Source organism: Tachyglossus aculeatus, chromosome 1 (assembly GCF_015852505.1).
Source record: "Tachyglossus aculeatus isolate mTacAcu1 chromosome 1, mTacAcu1.pri, whole genome shotgun sequence".
Lineage (NCBI taxonomy): Eukaryota > Metazoa > Chordata > Mammalia > Monotremata > Tachyglossidae > Tachyglossus > Tachyglossus aculeatus.
Window position 1 is genome coordinate 93673884 of NC_052066.1, and position 13014 is coordinate 93686897.

The window sequence follows — 13014 nt, forward strand, 5'->3', positions numbered from 1 at the left end:
ATGAGGCCTTTTCCTTGCAAAACAATTTCCACGTTTTGCGAGGCCGCTGAAAACCTTTAGGTCATGTGAAGTTGTGCTGCAATCGCTTACCCGATGCAATGCGTTCAGCTTTGCCCCCTCGTGGACTGTGTTCAAAGAACATGCATCTGCTCTTGCATCTGAGCCTTCCACATAAGCGAACTGATGACTAACTGAAAGCATAAAGTCAATTGTAAGAATCACGCTAATAATTTCTTCCAAGCAGCAATGAATCAATCCCAGTCCAGGCCTAGGGTTTGTCAATTTTGTGAGTCTCGCCTGGCCCCGCTTCGTGATGTGATGTTGCTTGGCAGCAGCAGCAGAGAAAAAAAGGGAGAAAAAACGAGAGAGGGAATAATAATAATAATGATAACAATGGCAGTTGTTGAGCACTTAATTTGTGCCAAGGACTGTACTAAGCACAGGAGTGATTGCTTGTATCCACCCCAGTGCTTAGTGAAGTGCCTGACACATAGGAGGCACTTAACAAATACCACAATTATCATTTTTACTAGCAAATTGGGTTGGACACAGTCCCTGCCCCATAAGGGGCTCAGAGTCTCAATCCCCATTTTCCAGATGAGGTACCTGAGGCAGAGAAAAGTGAAGTTACTTCGCCCAAGGTCACATAGCCGACAAGTCATGGGGCAGGAATTAGAACCCATGACCTGAGAGAGAGAGAGAGAGAGAGAGAGAGAGAGAGAGAGAGAGAGAGAGAGAGAGAGAGAGAAATCTCCCCCAGAATCTTCAGGCCTTGCTCTTTCTGCTCAGACACGTGGCACCATGGGGAGGCACACCTAACAGCCGAGCTCATCCATTCTTTCCTCAGTGCTCCTCCATGTTGTCCTCGGCCTCCAGGCTCCAGGGAGAGCACGGTCCCTGGCAGATGGACTGAGCATGCAGCTGCTCTGGGGCCTCTAAGCAGCACAGATCATATTCAGTCAGGCCAGAAGTTGCAAGGGAAGGCAGCCTCCGGTTTTGGTTTTCCAGGCCTACAAGTCGGGGGTGGGGCGGGGAATAAGCCACCTCTTCACACTTTGAAGGCTGATATTTTGGACTCATCCACCTGGGATCTTCTGGACTGCCAGAGCAGCTCTTCCTCCACATTTTCCCTCTCCACCCCACAAATACACACAATTTTCACTCTGTGGCTTGATCTCCTTCCTCCCTCCTCACATCCTATAGACAATCACTCCACCCCCACTCCCTGGGCTTCAAAGCCTTACTGAAGGCACACCTGAACCAAGAGGCCTTCTCAAACTAAGCCCTCTCCCCATTCCTCCTCTCTCACTCCCTTTTGTGTCACCCTGACTTGCTCCCTTTGTTCTTCCCCACCCCAGCCCCACAGCACTTATATAAAAATCTGTAATTTTGTTTATTTGTATTGATTGATTTATTCATTAATTCAGTTAATCATATTTATTGAGCACTTACTGTGTGCAGAGCACTGTGCTAAGCACCTGGAAAGTACAATTCAGCAATAGAGACGATCTCTGCCCACAACAGTCTTACAGTCTAGAAGGGGGGAGAAAGACATCAAAACAAGTAAACAGGAATCAATCGCAGCAATATAAATATAATTATTGATATATACACATCAAAACAAGTAAATATAAATAAATAAATTAAATTAAAGATGTGTACATATTTATACAATGGGAGGGGTAGAGCAAAGGAAGGAAGTTGGGGTGATGGGGAGGGAAGGAGGAGCTGAGGAAAAGGGGGGCTTAGTCTCGAAAAGCCTCTTGGAGGAGGTGAGTCTTCAGCAGGGCTTTGAAGGGGGGAAGTGTGATTGGAGGATTTGAGGAGGGAGGGTGTTCCAGGCCAGAGGTAGGATGTGGGCCAGGGGTCAATGGTGGGACAGGTGAGAACGAAGCACAATGAAAAGGTTGTTTGATGTATGCCATGCCTCCCCCCTTCTAGACTGTAAGTTTGTTTTGGGCAAGGGATGTCGTTGTTTATGTTATATTGTACTCAAGTACATAGTACAGTAATCTGCACTCAGTAAGTGCTTAATAAATGCTATTGAATGAATGAATGAATCTCCTGGAAAGGGAGGACAAGGAGGAGGAGGAGAGAGCAGGGGAAGAGAAGGGAGCCTTCCCATCTCCCCCAACTCTCCCTCCACAGTTCTTCCAACTTAGTCACACCCAAGAACATAGTGGGGCAGCTCCCCAATGAATACACACACACACAGAAACGTGTGCACAGAGAAGTCACCACCATCCTGGACCCTTCATTTTGTGTCCTGTCAGGAGGGCATGGTTGAGGCTTAGTATGTGGGAGAAAACAGCCACAACCAGTCCTTGAGGCCAGGGATACCTGAGGCCAGGCACTGTTGGTCTGGGGTGGTGTCCTTGGGGAAAGCAGCAGTAAGGAAGTCCCCCACTGTGACCATGGGCTATTTCCTGTCATGCCTCTCCTCCCCACTCCTTTGCTTCACTTTCTCTCGTGGCTCGCTCTGCTGAAAGTGGACTAATGGGGAAGCCGTAAGGGAAGAAGAGGGGTGGTGGGGAGTTCCTGTCTACTCCTAGTTGTACTGTCACCTGGAAACTAAGCAGGCAGCAAAGACACACACACACACACACACACACGTGTACATATGTGTGTGTGTGTGAGAGAGAGAGAGAGAGAGAGAGAGAGAGAGAGAGAGAGAGAGAGAAATCTAGACAAGAATAGAAGCCTACAACTACGCTTGGCAGAGATTTCCCGCTTTCCATTTCACTTAACAGCCAAACTGCCTCAACACCCCAACCCACATTCTTCCTCTCTATTCACTATCATTGTGGCCTAGTGGAAAGAGCACAGGCCTGGAAGTTAGGGATCCTGGGTTCGAATATCGACTCTTTCCCTTGCCTGCTGGTGACCTTGGGTAACTAACTCAATTTATCTAGCCTTAATTTCCTCATTTGTAAAATGAGGATTCACTTCCTGATCTTCCTCCACCTTAGACTGTGAGGCCCAAGTAGAACAGGGACTGTATCCCATCTGATTATGTTTCATCTTCCCCAGTGCTTAGTTCAGGGCTTGTTACATAATAAGTGCTTCACAAACATCATTATTTTTATTATTATCTACTTAATGCCCCCCCCCCCCCCATCCCTACAGTGAATAAATCAACAAGATTCCTCCTTGAAGCATGGAGAAGAACAACTAGTGGGTGGGGACAGTGAGCTAGTGGGTGGGCAAATTTAGAAATAGGGGAAGGAGGCAGAGGCAGCAGATATTAAAAGGAAGAATTAACAACTCCAGAAGTCTTGGTTATGCAAGCTTCTCTTTTTTACCACCCATTCTCAATCACTTAAAGGGCAGCATCCCCTTCAAGAGTCAGATGCCCTTGCACAGATTGCCTTGGGGCAGCTGTTTTAAAAAGTCTGTTTAGGACACCCATTGCATAATGTCCCAAGCAGAGACCATGTTGGCCTTTCCCCAGCTCCTTCTCCCGTCTCCATCATCTATGCACTTGCATCTGTGACCTCTGGACATTTGATATTTGCCCCATCCCAACTCATGTATTATTTCATTATATATTGAAATATTTTATTTATATTAATTTTATTATGCATATTAATGTCTGTCTCCCCCTTTAGACGGTAAGCTCATTGTGGGCAGGGAATGTGTCACATAACTGTTGTATTGTACTGTCCCAAGCACTTAGTATAGTGCTCTGCACACAGAAAACTCTCAATAAATACCACTGGAAAGAGCACGTGCTTTGGGGTCAGAGGTCACAAGTTCAAATCCCGGCTCCACCAACTTTCAGCTGTGTGACTTTGGATAAGTCACTTCACTTCTCTGGACCTCAGTTACCTCATCTCTAAAATGGGGATTAAAACTGTGAGCCCTCCATGGGACAACCTGATCACCTTGTAACCTCCCTAGTGCTTAGAACAATGCTTTGCACATAGTAAGCGCTTAACAAATGCCATCATCATCATCAATTCTTTGATTGAAGGTCAAGAGGGAGAACAATTTCAGGGATCGGCTGAGAGGCCTGGGCTGAAGCCCTATTAGCTCCTGCTATCAATCAGTCAGTGGTATTAATTGAGTGCATACTGTGTGCAGAGATCTGTAATAATAAATTATAACTATGACATTTGTTAAGCACTTACTATGTGTCAGGCACTGTACTAAGCTCTGGAGTGGATTCAAGCAAATCAGGGTGGACTCAGTGACTGTCCCATGTGAGGCTCACAGACTCAATCCCCATTTTACAGGTGAGGCAACTGAGGCACAGAGAAGGGAAGTGACTTTCCCAAGGTCACACACAGCAGACAAGTGGCAGAATCGGGATTTGAACCAATTACCTTCTGACTGTGAGCCCCGTGTAAGACAGCAATTGGGTCTGACCTGAGTAGCTTGTGTATACCCCAACACTCAGTACGGTGCCCAGAACACAGTAAACACTTAACAGATACCATAAAAAAACAGAGTTGGTAGACATAACACCTGCACTCAAGGGACTACAAGAATGATGCTTGTTGTGGGCAGGGAATGTGTCTGTTTATTGCTGTATTGTATTCTCCCAAGAGCTTAGTACAGTGCTCTGCACAAAATGCTCAATAAATACAATTGAAAGAATGAATAAATGAATGAATGATGTCTTATAGAAAGCTCCCAATCTGAAATGTGGGATGAACTGGTGGCAAAGCAGAATTTATGTAACCAACAAAGAAAAACAATACATGAACAAACAACAAATGAGAGTTTCTTTGTCTCACCACGCAGTTTTGGAATATGTAATGCCCAGACTGCCGAGTTCAGTGACAGCAAATTCTATCCCCTCATTTATGTACAGTTTCCTGGGAGTAGACTTAACATTGGTTTATGTCTTATTGCTGGTCCAGAGCATGAGACCAAATCTACAAAGGGATTCATAGTCATTTGGGGATCTTCTTGTGATTGTGCCTCAAGAGCATCGCCATCTTCAAAGAGCAGTTCCTGAGTGATTGTGTGATGTGATGAAAAATATCATCCAAGCCATTGAGAAAAATACATGCTATTATGCTCTTAGAGAGTAAAGAACCACCAAGCAATACCAACATTTCTCTGCACTGAAGTGGAGAAGATTTGCAGACACCTTCCATTTCATACCTTCCATTACCTCACCTCACTGCTCTCCTACTACAACCCAGCCTGCACACTTCGCTCCTTTACTGCTACCCTACTTAATGTACCTCGATCTCATCTATCTGATCAATGACCTCTCGCCCATGTCCTCTCTCTGGCCTGGAACATCCTCCTTTCCATTTCCGACTGACAATCACTCCCTCACTTATTGAAGGCACATCTCCTCCAAGAGACCTTACCTGACTAAGCCCTCATTTCCTCTTTTTCCACTCCTGCATCATCCTAACTTGCTCTTTTAATCACCCCCAACCCCCACCAGCTCGACAACAGTAGTGTACATATCTGTAACTTATTCATATTAACATCAGTCTCCCCCTCTAGACTGTAAGCTCACTGTGGGCAGGGAATGTGCATATTACAGTGTTGTACTCTCCCAAGCATTTAGTACAGAGCCATGCACAAAGTAAGAGTACAATAAGTACGATTGACTGAATGACTCAATATGATAATATTATTTAATGCTGTTGGCTTTATATTGAGCATGCAATGTAAAATAATGACATAATAATAATAGTAATAATTGTGGTGTTTGGTAAGTGCTTACTTTGTGCCAGGCACTATACTAAACACTGGTGTAGATGCAAGCAAATCAGATCGGACACGGTCTTAATCTCCATTTTACAGATGAAGTAACTCTGAAGGCACAGAGAAGTGAAGTGACTTGTCCAAGGTCACACAGCTGACAAGTGGCAGAGCTGGGAATAGAACCAGGCCCAGACGCTATCCACTAGGCCACGCTGCTTCCCTTCTGCATCATAAAGAAGCCTACCCATGCTTGTCTGGACTCACCTCCCAGAACTTAGAGTATTTCTTTAGGGGCATTCCTGACCTACCCCCAGTCCCCAAACCCACTCCACAGCTATCAGTTTCCCCTCTAGGACCCCGAAAAGAGATGCACTCATTGCTTCCATATTAGATGGAGGGAGGCTGGGGACCTGCTAATCTTTAATTGTGACTACTCCATAGACACCCATTCTGTCTCCCACTTCTAGACTGTGAGCCCATTGTTGGGTAGGGACCTTCTCTATATGTTGCCAGCTTGCACTTCCCAAGCACTTAGTATAGTGCTCTGAACACAGTAAGTACTCAATAAATATGATTGAATGAATGAATGAATGACAGGGCTTCTTAAGGCAACTGTCTCATCCCTTTACCCTTTGACCCTGACTCTGCCTGCAATCCCCTCTGTGACACATCACAACAGTCATTCATGCATATAGTTCATTTGGGAAGATGCAGCCTGGCTCAGTGGAAAGAGCACGGGCTTGGGAGTCAGAGGTCATGGGTTCAAATCCCAGCTCTGCCACTTAGCTGTGTGACTTTGGGCAAGTCACTTAACTTCTCTGTGCCTCAGTTATGTCATTTGTAAAATAGGGATTAAGACTGTGAGCCCCACGTGGGACAATCGGATCACCTTGTATCCTCCCCAGCGCTTAGAACAGTGCTTTGTAAGTGCTTAACAAATGCCATCATTATTAAGATGCGGTGCCTGATAGACTGTGAGCCCGTCTTCTAGACTGTGAGCCCATTGTTGGGTAGGGACCTTCTCTATATGTTGCTGACTTGTACTTCCCAAGAGCTTAGTGCAATGCTCTGCATACAGTAAGCGCTCAAAAAATATCATTGAATGAATGAATGAATGAATGGTAGGTTAGCGGCTTCTTAATTTCCCTGTCTCCAATAGCAAATGATAGTCTTCTGGGCAATCTTAGTTGTTTGGATTCTTCCAATTAAACCATTGGTTTAAGATCTGCCTTTCCCACCCTCTCCTCTGATTGGCTCCCCTTGTCAGGATCTGATTGGCGGGAAAATCTGCCTTTCGAGGCCTCCAGGACAACCTGGAAGCAACTGGGTGGATATCTGAGCTGAGTCATGCTTACTGAGGTTTGTCCCAGACCCAGTCCCGGCAATGTCCCCAGCTCTGTGATTATGGAGATGAGGAGACGAGCAGGTCGCCCCCCTCCCCACCTCTGCCCTACCTCTTTCCCCTCCCCAGAGCACTTGTATATATTTGTACATATTTATTACTCTTTTCATTTTATTTGAACATATTTACTACATTTATTTTATTAATGATGTGCATATAGCAATAATTCTATTTATTCTGATGGTATTGACACCTATCTTCTTGTTTTGGGTTTTTTGGCCTGTCTCTCCACTTCTACACTGTGAGCCCGTTGTTGAGTAGGGACCGTCTCTATATGTTGCTGATTTGTACTTCCCAAGTGCTTGGTAGTGTTCTGCACACAGTAAGCACTCAATAAATATGACAGTGAATGGAGATGAGAAGTGAATTCCCTAGGAAAAGTAGGGTACGCAGTTCTGAGCACCTGACTTTCTGCCTCATTCTGCTGTACCACCCATTTTTGGTTAGCTGTGCCCAAACTTTGTCTTAATACACTTGTAATGATGCTTTGAAAATGATCAGTCTTTGAGAAATTCACCCTGTGGGAAGATCTCTGACCACAAACATACTAATAATAGTGGTATTTGTAAAGCGCTTAACTATATGCCAGGCACTGTACCAAGAGCTGGAGTGGATACAAGCAGATCGGGTTGGGCACAGTCCCTGTCCTACATGGGGCTCACAGTCTCAATCCCCATTTTACAGATGAGGTAACAGACACAGAGAAGTGAAGTGTCTTGCCCGCGGTCTCACAGCAGACGGGTGGCAGAGCCAGAATTGGAATCCATGACCTTCTGAATCCCAGGCCCGTGCTCAGGCGTGGCTCAGTAGAGAAGCAGCGTGGTTCAGTGGAAAGAGCCCGGGCTTTAGAGTCAGAGGTCATGGGTTCAAATCCCATCTCCACCACTTGTCAGCTGTGTGACTTCGGGCAAGTCACTTAACTTCTCTGTGCCTCAGTTCCCTCATCTGTAAAATGGGGATTAAGACTGTGAGCCCCAAGTGGGAAAACCTGATCACCTTGTAACCTCTCAGCGCTTAGAACAGTGCTTTGCACATAGTAAGTGCTTAATAAATGCCATTATCATTATTATTATTACACCACGCTGTTTCTCTAAAGCAGCATTTGATAAAGATGGATTAGAATTGTGGAACTAACTGGAAAATGGAAGACAGCTTTCCACCTAAGGCTGTGTCTCCCAGAAATATGTAAATTAACTAAGCTACTATTAACCTATTGTTATCACTGTAGATGATAATTATGTGGGCAAGGAATATGCCTACCAACTCTGCTATATTGTACTCTCCCAAGTACTTAGTACAACGCTCAGCACACAGCAAATGCTCAATTAATATAATTACTTGGTGAATGGTCGTTAGGTAATTAGCTTAGTCAGTCAGTCAATCATATTTATTGAGCGCTTGCTTTGTGTAGAGCACTGTACTAATCGCTTGGAAGAGTACGATATAGCAGTATCAGACATTCCCTTCCCACAATAGGCTTGCAATCTAGAGGGGGAGAAGGGGAGTCTAGAAAGGGAGCTTAGCTAACAGATCCTTGGAGATAGAGGTAGAGATAAAGACAGAGACCAAGTCGTAGATGGTAAAGACGGTCAGTTGGAGGGTGCCTATGTGGTTGATACCCATAAATATCCAGAAGTCATCAACTAAGCCTACTGAATTACAATTATTGGCAAGTGTGACCCGCTCATTCAAACAGTAAGGAAAGATACATTGAATGGAGCTGGGGGCACGGGGGTGGGCACGGAGGAAACACTTTCCAATGTTTTGTATTCTGGAATGGGAGAAGCTTACTTCGTAGGAATGCAGCTGCTCATTTCAGCCATAATATTATGATTTTCTTCAGAGTATGCTCCATGGTTATGGGAAGACTTGTGAAAACATTAAATTAACGCTGCAAGTTTACTTCAAGATAGGCTGTGTGAAAGTCTTATTTCTAAGATAATTAGCTTGGATAATTGGAAAGCATGAGGGAAAAATGATGAAAAGCCCACAAAGATGGTAAATAAACTCAGTTTGCATAGTGGATTGTCTGATTTGCATAGAAACTGCCTGTCTCAAGGATTCAGTAGGAAGTAAAAGGTGGCCCAAAACAATTTGGAATGAGCAATTACCATTTAAATACTTATATTTCCTACCCTCCAAAAATGTGCATTGCTCTTTTCACCCCACCCTTTCCTCAAAAAGATGCTTGAATAGTACATTGCATGGCAGTCAATTGACCTTGTAGAGGGGATTCATAATCTTAGATATTGCAGCTGGATAATATAAAATAACTTTTATCTTCTCTTCATATTGAAATAACCTCCTGACCCCTCCTTCCACTTCAAGCTCAATGTTCCTCAATCTAAATACCCTGAAAGCTGACCTTGGTATAGGCGCCAACTCTGTGAGAGTAGTTAATCTCCAAAGAGGGTGGAGAGACAAAGGAAAAGTCAGTTTTTCATTTCACAGTTATCATCCTGGGCTACCAACCTCCTTCACCCAGCTGGTGGACAAGGCCTGATGGCTTCTGAGCAAGGCAGAAACAGACTTGTGATTGGGTCTTTCTGACCTATTCATTTTTCAGACTTCCTGCCTCTCAGAAGTCCCACTCTGCACATTCCCGCTGTAAGCCTCTCCTTCTTCTCATGCAGTACTCAAATAAAAGGTTGGGTCCAAAACTCAGGCTCTGAAAGAAGTGATTGAAAGCCTCTCCTTATTTTCACACTGTATTCATATAAAAATTTGGGTCCAAAACGCATGGTCTGAAAGAAGCAATTGTGACTCTTCTCAACATTATATAATTGTGTAATTATATAATATAATATATTTAATAAAAATATAAACATCATATATATCATACATACATACATCAACATCATGTAATTGTAGATAAGCATCTACAGGGATTAGATTCTGATTAATGATGATGGAGTCTCCTCTCAGTCAGTCATATTTATTGAGCACTTGCTATGTGTAGAACACTCTACTAAGCGATTGGAACTGTAAGGTATAACAACATAACAGATGCATTCCCTGCCCATAATGATCTTAGAGTCTAGAGGGGGAGATAGACATTATTATAAATCAATAAAATTACAGATATGGACATAAACTTTGTGGGGCTGGGAGGAAGGATGAATAAAGGGAGCAAGTCAGGGAGATGCAGAAGGGAATGGAAGAAAAGGAAAATAGGGCTTAGTCAGGGAAGGCCTCTTGGCAGAGATGTGACTTCAATAAGGCTTTGAAGTGGGGGCGAGAATTGTCTGTAGGATGTGAAAAGGAAGGGTGTTCCAGGCCAGAGGCAGGGCACGGGTGAGAAGTTGGCAGTGAGATAGACGAGATTGAAGTTCAATGAGAAGGTTAGCATTAGAGGAACAATTGCTCAATCTGTGGCATTTCTTGAGCCATTACTGCATCCTGAACACTGTATGATGTGCCTGGGAGAGTGCAACACAATAGAAACATTCCCTACCCACCAGGAGCTTATAGTCTAGATGGGGAGACACAAAAATGATGGGTAAGTCTTGGTCCATTCACCAAGAACAAGGGCAGAAGAATTGTTCCTAGAGTTAGCCATCTGCTCAGAGCCACTTGCACAATCTCAAATCTGCCAGTCATGTTGTCCTTGGGCTGTGGGCGCAACAACAGTGGGTGAAGGCAGGCAGGCAACCCACTGCAAAAAGCAGTCCCACATTTTACATGCAAACCTATTCATGCACAAATTAAATGCAGTTAGTACCGCTAGTGAGCTACTGTACTCTTGGGCTGTCTTATGGCTTATCTTATGCTGTCAAGTCTTCTCCAACCCAGAGCGAACTCCAAGGACACATCTCTCCCTAAATGCCCCGCCTCCATCTGCAATCGTTCTGGTAGAGGATCCGAGTTTTCTTGATTTACCATTGCCTCCTTCTGCGCAGTTAACTTGAGTCTCCACCCTTGACTCTCTCCCATGCCACTGCTGCTCAACACAGGTGAGTTTTCATTCATTCATTCAATCTTATTTATTGAGTGCTTACTGTGTGCAGTGCACTGTACTAAGCGCTTGGGAGGTACAAGTTGGCAACATATAGAGACGGTCCCTACCCAACAGCGGGCTCACAGTTTAGATGGGGAGACAGACAATAAAACAAAACATATTAACAAAATAAAATAAATAGAATAAATATGTACAAGTAATTTAGAGTAATAAATATGTACAAACATATATACATACATATATACAGTTTTGACTTGTAACAGATTGCCTTCCACTCGCTAGCCACTGCTCAAGCTAGGAATGGAATGGTTATTCCTCTGCTTGACTCTCCCACCCATAGCCAAGAATGGTAGAGTCCTGGAAGCTCTCCAGGTGCTATCCTGAGAGGGTCATGTGCCATGTAATAACAGTCCTAATTAGCACTTACTACATGCCAAGCACTGTACTAAGTGCTGGGGTGGATACAAGCAAATCGGGTTGGACACAGTCCCTGTCCCACGTGGGACTCACAGTATTGATCCACATTTTCCAGATGAGGTAACTGAGGCCCAGAGAAATGAAGTGACTTTCCCAAGGTCACACAGCAGACGAGTGGTGAAGCTGGAGTTAGAACCCATGACCTTCTGACTCCCAGTCCCGTGCTCTATGCACTATGCCATGCTGCAAAGGCCTGAGAGTCGGAAGGCCCTGGGTTAAAATCCTGACTCCACCACTTGTCTGCTTTGTGACCTTGGGCAAGCTACTTAACTTCTCTGTGCCTTAGTTCCCTCATTTGTAAAATGGATATTGAGACTGAGCTCCACATGGGACAGGGACTGTGTCCAACTCGATTTTCTTGTATCCACTCCAGTGCTTAGAACAATGCCTGGCAAATAGTAAGTGGTTAACAAATGTCATAATTACTGTAATTACTATTACCTTGTATCTGCCCCAGGTTGTTAGTACAGTGCCTGGCACATAGTAAGTGCTTAACAAATACCATAAGACACCACCACCCCCAAAAAAAAACACAACCAGGTATTTCATTCGAATTTTACAGTAGAGAGAACTGATGCACAGAGAATTTAAGTGATGTGCCCAAGGTCACACAGCAAGTAATTAGCAGAGCTGGGATTCTGCTGTTTCCATTAGGCTGTGCTGCTTCTCCAACTTGTATCTGTTCCAGTTCTTACCCCTGGGCTTGACACTGTACTTCCTCATCTATACAATGAGGGTTAGATGCCTGCTCACTTTCCACCTTGGACTGTGATCCCTGAGTGGGAAAGAGAGAAAGAGACTGTGCCTGATCTGAATGTATCTACCCAACCACTTGAAAGGTTTGTGGCTCTGAATAAATGTTTAACAATTATGATTATTATTATCGTCATTATTATCATCATTATTATTGTTCTTGTTATACTTATTTACCTGAAACAATGCCTATTTGGCAACTATTGCTCCAAAACTATGTCTAACTTTTGGGTCTACTTTCAGCTCTTAAAATCATGGCACATCTTATAGTTAAGGTCTAAGGAATTTCATGCAGATTTTGACTCATCCCGTTTGAACTACCAAATGGTAAAGGTTTCAGCCTCCTGTTCTATTGCCCTGAAAAGGACATCATATCCATGAATGATTCCCTTTTCCTTAATCTTAGGCTCCTGCAGTGTGGGGGGAGGTGTGTGTGTGTGTGTGTGTGTGTGTGTGTGTGTGTGTGAGAGAGAGAGAGAGAGAGAGAGAGAGAGAGAGAGAGTGTGTGTGTGTGTGTGTGTGTGTGTGTGTGTGTTAGATTAGGAAAAGGTGAGGGATAGAGCCCTGTCTCTTCGGATTCTTTCTCCTCTGTCCTTCAATTTCTGTAAAAGCTTTCAGGGGTGAGACACACATCAGACAGTCTTAGCTCCTTCCTCATACCAACCCTCTCACACACTCTGGAAGGCGATTTGTTTCTCTCATTCACTCTCTCTCTTTCTCTGTCTTTTTTCTCATACTTTCTCACACACAC

At 44.2% G+C, this 13014-nt stretch overlaps 1 non-coding gene across 1 annotated transcript; it reads right to left on the bottom strand.

Moving 5' to 3' along the window:
- Positions 1–11285: 11285 nt before the first annotated feature.
- Positions 11286–11423, bottom strand: LOC119934936. The gene has a single exon (XR_005453041.1). It is a non-coding gene; the product is annotated as a small nucleolar RNA SNORA7 (small nucleolar RNA).
- Between the last annotated feature and the right edge of the window lie 1591 nt (positions 11424–13014).